Source organism: Triticum aestivum, chromosome 6A (genome assembly GCF_018294505.1).
Source record: "Triticum aestivum cultivar Chinese Spring chromosome 6A, IWGSC CS RefSeq v2.1, whole genome shotgun sequence".
Classification (NCBI taxonomy): domain Eukaryota; kingdom Viridiplantae; phylum Streptophyta; class Magnoliopsida; order Poales; family Poaceae; genus Triticum; species Triticum aestivum.
The window spans coordinates 613614461-613623546 of NC_057809.1; the positions used below are offsets into that span (position 1 = coordinate 613614461).

General features: G+C 40.7%; 1 pseudogene; it reads right to left on the reverse strand.

Moving 5' to 3' along the window:
• Positions 1-829: 829 nt before the first annotated feature.
• Positions 830-7659, reverse strand: LOC123131398 (disease resistance protein RGA5-like; annotated as a pseudogene).
• Positions 7660-9086: the final 1427 nt, after the last annotated feature.

The window sequence follows — 9086 nt, forward strand, 5'->3', positions numbered from 1 at the left end:
TTCAAAATGAGTGAAAATATGTGAAACATGTTCTTTCAAACATGTGAATTTGATTGTTTCAATGCGTGAAATTGAATATTTCAAATATATGAAATGGTATTTTTTTAACTTATGAAACATAATTCAAACTTATTTGAATTTCAGGGAAATCATTTTTTGGAACATAGTGAAATTGGATTTTTTTTGTTATTATAACGTAACTTTTCATTGAAATTAGTGAAATATGTTTTTGAAATGAGTGAGATCATTTGAAATAAGTAAATTTGGTTGTTTCGAATGAGTGAAATATGCTTAAAACTTGAGTGAAATATGTTGTTTCAAATGAGTGAAATCCGTTTTCTAAAATGAGTGGAACTGAGTGTGAAAATATGTTATTGCGGTGTGTGAAAAGATGTCAAATTGTTGTTTACAAAATGTGAAACTTACATTTGTCGACATGTGAAAGTTATTTCATTGAACTTATTGAATTTTTAGGGAAATCATTTTTTGGAACTGAGTGAAATTGGATTTTGAATGTAACGGAAATGTGAAATCAGTTTTTTCGAAAATAAGTGAAACATATTATTTCAATTGAGTGAGTGTAATGTGTTTTGAAAAATGTGTGAAACCTATCTTTTGTAAATAATATAAGTGAAATCGTTTATTGAAATGAGTGAAATATATATTTTCAAAATGAGTGAAATCAGTTCTGTTGTTCAAGATAGGTGAAATAGTTTTTTTAGAGTGAAATATGTTATTTGGAATCTGTGAAATAAAATTAGTCGGAATGTATCCAATTTTGATCTTATTTTAAAGGTCTTACCTCCAGCAATTCAAATATATAAAAATATCAGCAATTAAATTTATTGTTTAAAACATAGCAATCTCCAAAATTTTGGCTATCAAATTTAATACTAGTCTTTCCTTGGGAGACAGACTTGTGAATGTCAAATCGCCATACTACTATCCACATGTAGATTCCTGACAAAAGCTGCGTGGCATGCATAGGGGTCCACAGCAGGTTTGTATTCTCACGTATTGAAGTGTGAAAGAGATTGGCTTATTTATACGTGAACAGTGGCCGCGAATCTCAAAGCAATCATGTGTGGTGGATTCTTCGCCGGTAGCTCCCCGCTCCGGTAAAAAAACTTAGTCGAGCCCAAGCAGCCGAGCATATTTTGGTGGGCATGGTCACTCTGGACCTGTGCCTTGCAGCCGTATCCAGGAACCTGATCATCTCCTCCCTCTGGTTTGCCTCTGCGGTAGCCCTCTCCTCCTCTGACTCCTCCTTGTGTGTCGTTGCAGGCTGGTTCCACCGCGTCTTCTTCACCTACTCAATATGGACGAAGATCAGTACACAGAGTTATTTAGCATGGTGAATAAAGTTAGATGTGCCTGCTTTCATGTTTGTGTGCACAACTTCCATGTTTTACCATGATTCTGACGTGATACTCTGAATCTGAATTTTGCAAGGTCAGCCGGTAAGAGAACTGGGCAAGGTTCAGATTCAGAGGCGAGACCTCTTGTGTTCCGAGCTTCACGTCAAGGGCTGCCTTGTGCTTGGTGTCGTTCTCCCACGACACGACAGCATCGACAACATCTTCTGGTCAGCCCTGAAGCACGGCATCTTTCCAGTTAAGAGTTTAGACTGGCCAAACACACATGCAATGCATAGAGGAGGATTTATTTATGCAAAGTTCAGTTGAGTTGAGTTTGGGCCACCTTTACTTTCAGGAAACGCATGCAATTAATTCACGAACAAACAAATGTCTGTACACTCGTACAACACAGTAACTTGCCTATCATCTTTCTCACATTATCACGAACACAGCATAAGGCAAATAACTCATTACTAGATTAAGAAACTGCAGGCACCTCACATACTGTATATGTACTAATATCTGTATCTGAAAGTTGCAAGTGCAACACGCAGTTCTCTAGCCGGGGATGGTGGGAGTACAGTATACACGACAACAAGAATAAAGATATAGGTTTGGCTAAGTACGTACCAGCAGGGAGGCAGATCCATCCTCGCAGAGAATGTTGAATGTTTCGATCTCAGAAATGCAGTGATGATCAACCTTTGGCGTTGCAGCCTAATTGGAAAAGGACAGAGGAACGATCATGTTAGGCAATGAGAGAGATACATAGATCTTGTGGATTAATGTACATGCTCTTTCATGGGAGGAAAAGTTAGTACCTCGATTCCGGCAACGCATTATCAGCCGAACGATAAACTAGGGCGGTTGGGATGTGCGTTGGCTTCTTCCCGAATGGCAGCCTTTGCAGCCTCAACTCTGCTAATATCGTATCCGCGTAGTACACATCTGATTTTGACGAGGCAGGGGAGATTTTCTAGTCCAAGATCAAAACCACCGCTAGTACTCCACAGATCAAAAAAGAAACTACCGCTAGTACCGAGAGACTTAGTTTTTGCTGCGTTAAATTCTATTAAGAGTTCATCTACCTTGGGCATGGCTCCATCCGCAAACGTCAGATTCATCCCAGCAAGCGGACTATAATAACAAAATTTCCTCAAGTTTGGGAATCCAACTTCACCACAGATTATGACCCTTTTAACTTCAGGCTCTACTGTAGAAGGAGTACTATTTCTAATTTCACGGTCATCAATTTCCAGAACCAGATAACGCAGAACAGGCAAGCCTCCAAGGATATAGAAATCTTTCTGCTCAGCTCCGACCAATTCAAGGCGTACTTCCTGGAGGTTGACAAGGGAGCCCACCCACTTTGGAACATGGGGAATACTCGAATAGTAGACTATAAGCTTGTGGAGGCTAAGTGGCATAGGGCACAGAGACTTCCCTACTAATTCGGGGCCATAGCAAACAGTTAGAGAGAGAAGGTTCCCTAGGTTTTTAAGGGAAGCAGGAATAATAGCTTTCTTGTTTTCAGCGTTCAATTGGTCAGTAGAAACAGGTTCTCTAAAATCAAGCTGCAATACCTTCAAATTCTGCAGCTGCACAAGTTCTTGTAGGAAAGTTGATGACTGCCTACACACGCCGACATACTTCAATTTTTCCAGTGCTTGCAGCTTGGAAATTCCACAAGGAAGGGTAACATTGTTCTTGATAAATAGGTACACCAATCTCTTGAGATTAGCAATAGATGCGGGTAACTCAGAAACAAAGGTATCTCTTAAGTCCAGTACCTCTAAGCACCATAGATGTCCGATTTGTTTTGGGAGCTTGTTTACTTTCTTCGCTCCTTGGAGGCTTAGGTACCTCAGCAAAAACAACCTCCCTATATTTTCAATATGATGGTTCTCCAGCTGTTTGCATCCTCCAAAGTCCAGAAAACGCAAATGCATGAACTTATCCATTGAAGGGATTTTTACTGATGTCCCGAACACATCAAGTGATCGGACATGAGACAGCACCAAGCCTCTTGGTACTATCAGTTCTTGTTGCTTGCCGGCTTGCAGGGAGATCCGACGAACTTTGCTTTGTGTCCCAACAGTTAAACTAGGAACACCTACCAAAGTGACAAAGTTTTCTTCTATAGATTTGGATATGATGAAATCAAGAATTGTGTCATGAAGTCGGCAACTGTTGACCCTATCAAATATGTCTGTCTTCCCCGGTTGGATCAAACTCCTGTTGATGAGCTCATTAAAACACCTTTCTCCAAATTCATATGTTGTACTATATCCAGCTTCTGTATGAATTAATCTTTCACCAATCCACCTACGTATCACAATGTTCTTCTTAATAATAGAATCCTCAGGGAATACACTCAAACATAAGAGACAAGATTTCAGATGAGCAGGCAGTTCAAAGTAACTAAGTGACAATATCTTCATCATTCCTTCAACACTGGGATTTCTTTCAAGTGCTCGACCAATCGAATCTGCAACTTGTTTCCATGGACCCTCTGTCCTTTCAGTATTGGCCAACAAACCAGATATAGCAATGATTGCCAAAGGCAACCCAGCACATTTTGTCAAAATATGTTCGGAAACCTTTTTAAGGTAAGATGGGCATTTTTCTTTGGAGTTGAATAATCTTGTGCAAAATAACTGCCTAGAGTGCACCATATCAAGAGGCCTTATGTAATAAATATCTCCACTGAATGGTGTTGACCGGCATGATTCGGCAACATCATTTATATGAGTAGTGGTGATTATGATACTGCCAGAACTAGTCATGGGAAGTGCAAGCTTAAGAACATGCCATGTATCTATGTCCCATATATCGTCAAAAACAACAAAATACCTGCACGCAGATTCATGGTTGATATTAGTGTGGTAATGATATAAATTGTAGATTTATAGCCAGTTGCAGCACGGAATCCAAGAGACTTTTGGAGTGTGGTAGGCTAGATAATTATGGGGTAGTATGTGTTTATAGCTAACTATTATATATGTGGGTTATTAGACTAACCACATATGACATGCTAATGAAATATGTTGGGGAACGCAGTAATTTCAAAAATTTCCTACGCACATGCAAGATCATGGTGATGCATAGCAACGAGCGGGAGAGTGATGTCCACGTACCCTCGTAGACCGTAAGCGAAAGCGTTATGACAACACGGTTGATGTAGTCGTACGTCTTCATGATCCGACCGATCCAAGTACCGAACGCACGGCACCTCCGAGTTCAGCACACGTTCAACTCGATGACGTCCCTCGTACTCTTGATCCAGTTGAGGCCGAGGGAGAGTTCCGTCAGCACGACGGCGTGGTGATGGTGATAATGAAGTAACCGACGCAGGGCTTCGCCTAAGCACTACGACGATATGACCGAGGTGTGTAACTGTGGAGAGGGGCGCCGCACACGGCTAAGAAATCAACTTGTGTGTCTATGGAGTGCCCCCTGGCCACGTATATAAAGGATGGAGGGAGGAGGAGGCCGGCCCTCGGCATGCCCAAAGTGTGGAGTCCTACTAGGACTCTCTAGTCCTAGTAGGATTCCACCTCCCACATGGAATATTAAAAGGGGAAGGGAGAAGGAGAAGGAAGGAAGGGGGCGCCCCCTTTCCCTAGTCCAATTCGGACCTGTACATGGGGAAGGGGCGCGCCCACCCTTGAGGCCTTTCTCTCCTTTTCCGTATGGCCCACTAAGGTCCAATACGAATTCCTGTAACTCTCCGGTACTCCGAAAAATATCCGAATCACTCGGAACCTTTCCGATGTCCGAATATAGCCTTCCAATATATCGATCTTTACGTCTTGACCATTTCGAGACTCCTCGTCATTTCCATGATCTCATCCGGGACTCTGAACTATCTTCGGTCATCAAATCACATAACTCTTTAATAGAAATCGTCATCAAACGTTAAGCGTGGGGACCCTACGGGTTCGAGAACAATGTACACATGACCGAGACACATCTCGAGTCAATAACCAATAGAGGAATCTGGATGCTCATATTGGCTCCCACATATTCTACGAAGATCTTTATCGGTCAAACCGTATAACAACATACGTTGTTTCTTTTGTCATCGGTATGTTACTTGCCCGAAATTTGATCGTTGGTATCTCAATACCTAGTTCAATCTCGTTACCGGCAAGTCTCTTTACTCGTTCCGTAATACATCATGCCGCAACTAACCCATTAGTCACATTGCTTGCAAGGCTTATAGTGATGTGCATTACCGAGAGGGCCCAGAGATACCTCTTCGACAATCGGAGTGACAAATCCTAATCACGATCGATGCCAACTCAACAAGTACCATCGGAGACACCTGTAGAGCACCTTTATGATCACCCAGCTACGTTGTGACGTTTGGTAGCACACAAAGTGTTCCTCCGGTATTCGGGAGTTGCATAATCTCATAGTCATATGAACATGTATAAGTTATGAAGAAAGCAATAGCAACAAACTAAACGATCATAGTGCTAAGCTAATGGATGGGTCATGTCAATCACATCATTCTCTAATGATGTGATACCGTTCATCAAATGACAACTCATGTCAATGGCTAGGAAACTTAACCATCTTTGATCAACGAGCTAGTCAAGTAGAGGCATACTAGTGACACTGTTTGTCTATGTATTCACACATTTACTAAGTTTCCGGTTAATACAATTCTAGCATGAATAAAAAACATTTATCATGAAATAAGGAAATAAATAATAAATTTATTATTGCCTCTAGGCCATATTTCGTAAGTCAAAGTTTTAAAATTTTGACCAACTTTATAAGGAAGAGTAGCAGCATTTATGGCACTAAATTAGTACCCTTGGATTCGTTTTGAAATGTACTTTCATATTATATCAATTTGATGTCATATATGCTACTACTCTTTTTTATAAAGTTGGTCAAAATTTTGAAACTTTGACTTAAAAAAAACTAGATGTACACTTATTCGCGTACGGAGGGAGTAGGGACGTGTGGCACCAGAGCTCCCATGCATTCCCTGACTATAAGTCCCCCTATTATATAGTTACTCTAAAGCTATGTAATATGCTCGATGATGGGAGTAGTTATGCCTTAACTATCTTTTAATACCATAGGTAAACAAAAGGACATAAATCACGGACGGGGCTGGTAAGATATGTGGTTTTTGGTCCTCTCTCTATTTTTATTTACTTGGCATCAACATGCACTTGCGTACAAACATTAGATCATTACTTTTTGTACCAACTGATAAATAAAATGGACATAGAACCATACGGAAGTAATTTTATTATTAAAAATATAAGATGTTTTTGATGTAAAATATCTAAATAACTTTATTAACTACATACTTGAGGATGAGAAGTCAAAATAGAACTTGTACCTTTTGTCTTCCAAGAAATCGGCGATCTTGCTAATGAGTTGTTGTATACTCCCTGCTTCAGTGTTACAATAATCTTTCCCACTAACTTCACTAAAAATAGTTCTCATGACATTCATCATGTCTGGATTTCTCGACACGGATAAGAAGGCCCGACATTTGAACTCTCCTTTGATACACTTGATATGCAAGAGTTGTTTTGCCCATCCCACCGGATCCTACGATAGAGACCAACTTCATTTGCTCTTGTGTTGACCCACCTTTACTCAACAGTTTAATTACCTCTGCCTTGGGTTTATCAATTCCGACAAGTTTGGAGGCATGCTGAAAGATAGCAAGAGCTCTAGGATCAATGGTTGTATTCTTGGCCTGGTACCTTTCATTCCTAGAGCCTTGTACCTTTCCGTCACGGGCCTTGTACCTTTCATTCCTCTCCGCCACCTCTACCATTTGTTTCTTCAGATCTTGGATCTCATTGCCAATCCCACGACGAGCCTTCATCTTCCCCAACGAGCTCTTCATCTTTTCCAAGAAACCATTTGGCTTTGAGTCTTCGCTGCCCACACTTTGCATGAAGTCATCGATGGAGTCCTCCATGTCATAGGAGAGCTCCCGGACTTCATTCATCCATACCTTATCCTGATCATTAGGATCCTCCTCCACCGACATCTTCAGAAGAAACGCCTCCATGGCAGCAAGTTCGCTGCTGAGCGATTTGATTTCGCCACGCACGCCCTTGAAACGCTTGTACTTGTCACCCAAAAGGGTGGCCAGCTTCCGAAGGACGGGCTTCAAGGCACCCGTCGCCGCACTCACCAGAGCCGCCTCCATGGTTCTGCGTTGTGCTAACTCAGATGCTCACTCGATTAGTTTTTTGTGTGTAAGGATGTGAAAGCGGTGTTGGCTAAATGATGCTACCCTCAGCCTTATAGCGCTAGCTAGCTTGCTTGCTCGATTGCATCGGCCAACCATTACTAAACAAATTAGTTTTGGGTCAAGTTGCTCTAATAAAACGGGTAATCGACCCACTTGCATAGCTAAAGACTCTCTTTCCCAAAAGTCTTATTAGTTATTAAGCCAAGATGCTAAATTTCTGCCGTTTCACACTGATGGATGCTCTAATTCACGTCAGGTATACGCTCCGCGTTTGGTTGCCTACGTGTTGGCGCACTAATTTTTGCTGACAGACCAAATACGCTTATTTAGTGGCGCACAAGTCAGTGCGCCAGTGACTCAAAAGACACTTATCTCTGACCGGAGCGACGCGGCGCTTAACTTTTGTAATCAGTAGTGCTCTCTCCGGTGGACATGTGATGAGGCCGGCCACGGAGGCTGATTTGGATTTGTTAATGACGCGTTAAATGTACGCGGCTATGCGCGTGAGAGAGAGCCGGCGTGACATTTTGATATGATGAAAGTTAAATCGAGCACTATGTTGATTCTGATGTTTTGGATCCCTGGCTTAATAATTCCGATGTTTATGAATGCAAAAAAATCGGAAATTTTTTGTGACTTACAAAATAGTTTATTAATTCATAAAATGATCGCTGATTAAAAAAATCAGGCATTTCAAAAAATGTTCATTAAATAAAAAAAAGTTCGTGAATTTCAAAAATCGTTCCACCTTTTTTTGAAAAAAAAATCATCGATTCTAGAAACGTTCACCGATTCAATAAATTTGGTTTAAAAAATGTTCATAATCTTAAAAAAATGTTTGCAAATAATATAAAATATTTTTATTTTAGAAAATCTCAAAAATATGAAAGTGTTCACGAATTTGAATTTTTTTCATAATTTCTAATATGTTCATGGATTTTATAATTTTTTTATGATTTCACAAAATTGAGAGTGATTGTGTAACTCGGTGATACAAAAAATGTGGTCATGGCCATTGAAGATTATGATACTTTTTCCGTTGCAACGTACGGACACTTTTGCTATACTAGTTAAAAGAGTCGTATGGATAACTTAGGTTGACGACGATAAAATGTCATCATCTCGGCTGCTGACGGAAATACAAAGGAGACCCTCCCCGACTTTGGTCTGCGAGAACATTGCAGGTTGGGGTCCTGGCTGGGAACCTTGTTAACCAACGAAGCCTAGAAGTCCAAGTGCAAAGGAGAGCTTTCAACTACAAATCCTATTCAAGGCACAGTACATCAGATAGTCGCCCAACCGTACAAAGCGAGCTTCGTGGGTCGACCCAACTCACCCAACGCTTTTAGTTGATTTCCACCCTTTTCTTTGCTATTTTACGGGTTTCTATGTTTCTTTCTCTCTCTTTTTTCGGCTCTATGGTTTGTTTAGCTTTTCAATTTGTCGGTTTCAAGTTTTTGCTTTTTTCTTCTTTTTCTTACTTTTCCTCT